The sequence below is a fragment of the Camelus bactrianus genome, chromosome 1 (genome assembly GCF_048773025.1).
Source record: "Camelus bactrianus isolate YW-2024 breed Bactrian camel chromosome 1, ASM4877302v1, whole genome shotgun sequence".
Lineage (NCBI taxonomy): Eukaryota > Metazoa > Chordata > Mammalia > Artiodactyla > Camelidae > Camelus > Camelus bactrianus.
Window position 1 is genome coordinate 11064144 of NC_133539.1, and position 3392 is coordinate 11067535.

General features: G+C 41.6%; 1 pseudogene; it reads left to right on the forward strand.

Annotated features, from left to right (window-relative positions):
• Window positions 1-1787: 1787 nt before the first annotated feature.
• Window positions 1788-2697, forward strand: LOC105070410 (non-selective voltage-gated ion channel VDAC2 pseudogene; annotated as a pseudogene).
• Window positions 2698-3392: the final 695 nt, after the last annotated feature.

The window sequence follows — 3392 nt, forward strand, 5'->3', positions numbered from 1 at the left end:
GTTGATAACTTCACCCCTCCCTTCTTCTCTTCCCTCCCTCCCTCCCTTTCTTCCTTGATACACTTTCCAATTGAACATAATTTTAATTTCATTAGTTTGGAATTTTCACTTCTAACAAACTACTGATTGTTAAAATGAATTTTCTGCTCTGGTAATAATCTTAACTTTTAAGTACCCACAAAAGTGCCCTGGTAGAAAAACTGATTAAAAAATTATTTTCCCCCTTGACATAAGTAAGAACTAATACTTCCATCAAGGTCAACTCTCTGAGATAATAATGACATGTCTATCTTAACAAATACCTCGAAGACCTTGACGTTTGGCATTGGTTTTTGTCTCACTTTAATTTATAACCCAAAACTTGAAGGTGACGTTGTTTTTCCTTCAGTGTTTTCTTTATAGGAAATGCGCACAGTCATTAGGCTATCACTGTGACCAGAGATGGAGTACGGGGGGGGGGGGGTGGGAGACAGGAAGGGAAGAGAGGCGGGAACAAAGGTTTACTGAGCAATGGCCTGAGCTGTCCACTGTGCTCAGTGCTTTCTGTGAATCTCACAGTACTCTGCTCAGGTGTCAGGAGCCCCGTTTTCCAGGCGGAGAGCTGGGATCCAGTCAGGTGGGGCAGCCTCCGTGCTCCGCCCAGTACACCTGGGATGTGCAAACTGGGATGTATTTGTCCTATGGCTACCATAACAAATTACCACAGATTTGGTGGCTTAAAACATCACAGATGTATTATTTTACAGTCCTAGAAGTCAGAAATCCAAAATGAGTTACGCGGTGAAAATCAAGGTGTTGCCAGGATGGTTTCCTTCTGGTGGCCCTGGGGGAGAACCTGTTTCCTGGCCTTTTCCAGCTTCTGGAGGCTGTCTTCATTCCTTGGCTCCTGTTCCCACCACACTTTTTCCCCCCCTCTCAATTCCTTTGTCATATCTCCTTCTTCTGTAGTCAAATCTCTCTTCTTATTTCTTATAAAGATATTTATGATGGCATTGTGTCCACCCGGATAATCTAGGGTAATCTCACCATCTCAAAATCCTTAATTTGACATCCTTAAGGGACATCTGCAAAGTCGCTTTTGCCATAGGAAGTAATACTCACAGGTTCCCAGGATTAGGATGTGGATATTTGGAGGGAGCTATTATTCAGCCTACCACGTGGGGCAATGTCATGTTGTGGGTATACAAATCCTCAAAGTAAACACAGCAATTCTCTCTGGGGTATCCATTTTTGGCAAAGATTTTTGGTAAAAAGTTACATTTAAAAAATGTATTTATTTTTGTTATTTTTCTGGGGGGGGAGGTAATTAGGTTTATTTATTTATGTTTAGAAGAGGTAGGTACTGGGGATTGAACCCAGGATCTCATGTAGGCTTAGCATGTGCTCTACTACTTGAGCTATACTCACACCCCCCAAAAGTTACATTTTAATGTTGAAACAAGCATCGGTATATAACAGAGTATATGCAAAATTTGCATGATTCTTTTAAAATAAATTTTTATCATAGACAATTTCAAACGTTTGCCAAAGCAGCAAGAATGGTACTATAAAACTTCCTGTAACCATCATTCAACTTCAGAGGGTTGAGGTGGAGGTGGGAGTGGGGGTGGGGAGATTGTCCCCTTCCCTTAGCCCTCCAGCCATGGCAGCTGCAACCCGACCCCCCCAGTGAGCCAAGCTGTGTCAGTGTCAGCGGCGAGAGCCCCTCCCCACCACACACACACCAGAAGACCAGTAGTCACCTCTTCCCACTGTCTCGCCTTGGCGACCTACGGACAGAACTGCCGATGTGTATTCCTTCATCTTACGCTGACCTTGGCAAAGCTGCCAGAGATATTTTCAACAAACAATTTGTTCTGGGGTTGGTGAAATTGGATATGAAAAAAAAGTCAAGCAGTGGCATGGAATTCTCAACATCTGGTTCATCCAATACAGACACTGGTAAAGTTACTGGGATCTTGGAGACCAAAAATAAATGGTGGGAGTATGGCCTGACTTTCACAGAAAAGTGGAAGACTGATAACACTCAGGGAACGAAAACCACCATCAGAGACCAGATCTGCAAGGTTTGGAACCGACACTTGATACCACCTTTTCACCAAACGCGGGAAAGAAACACGATGACATCAAGTCGTCTTACAAGAGGGAGTACATAAACCTTGGTTGTGATGTTGACTTTGGCTTTGCTGGACCTGCCATCTATGGTTCAGCTGTCTTTGGTTATAAAGGCTGGCTTGCTGGGTACCAGATGACCTTGGGCAGTGCCAAATAAAAGCCGACAAGGAATCACTTTGCAGTGGGCTACAGGAGTGGGCATTTCCAGCTACACAGTAATGTCAATGGTGGGACAGGATTTGGAGGATCAGTTTATCAGAAAGTATGTCAAGATCTTGACACTTCAATAAACCCTGCTTGGACATCAGGGACCAACTGCTCTGGCTTTGGCATTGCAGCTGAGTATGAGTTGGTTCCCACTGCTTTCATTTCCGCAAAAGTCAACAACTCTAGTTTAATTGGAGTGGGCTTTGCTCAGACTCTGAGGTCTGGTGTGAAGCTGACACTGTGCTGGCAAGACGGAAGAGCCTATAAACCTGAGCTTGCCCTGGAGCTGGATCCAGCTGAAATCCAGCTGAAATAAAACCTCTGGGAATGGCTATCAGAAGATTTGGCCTTAATATATTCCAGTGTGACCAACAGGCTTCCCCCACCACACCCAAGAAGGTGATCAAAACAAAAGATGATCTAGATAAGAGCTGTATTTTAAATATTTATTTTATTTTTTATTATATATTTTGTATTGACGTGTAGTCGAAGCACAATGTTAGTTTCAGGTGTATAGCAAAGCAATTCAGTTATATATAGTATTTTAAATATTTAGATTGTTACTTGTTAGCTGGTTTCTAGTTGAATCGGTTACCTAGTTACTAACGCTACAGCCATGCAGTCACTGTACGTTGTTTAAATGTATTTAACTGTTAAATGGGCTACCCACCAATACTGAAATAGAACTTTATGAAAAATGAAAAAAAAATCACTCAACTTCAACAACCCTCAAGTTGTGAGTAATTTAATTTCATCCATACATCCATCCACTCTCCCCATTCTGGACGACTGCGAAGCAAATTCTGAATATGTCATTTCATCTGTATAAATATTTCAGTACCTATCTCTGAAGGAGGATTTTTTCAAAAATAAAACCATAATACTATTATCTCACCTAAACATTAATAATAGTTAATTGCATCAACTATCTAGTCAATGTTAAAAACTGCCCAGTTTGTCTCATAATTTCTTTTATAATGAATTTGTTCAAAGCGGGAGCAAGTAAGTTAAGTGTGTTGGCAATTGGTTGAAATGACTCTGAAGTCCTGCTAAATTTATAGGTTTCCTCC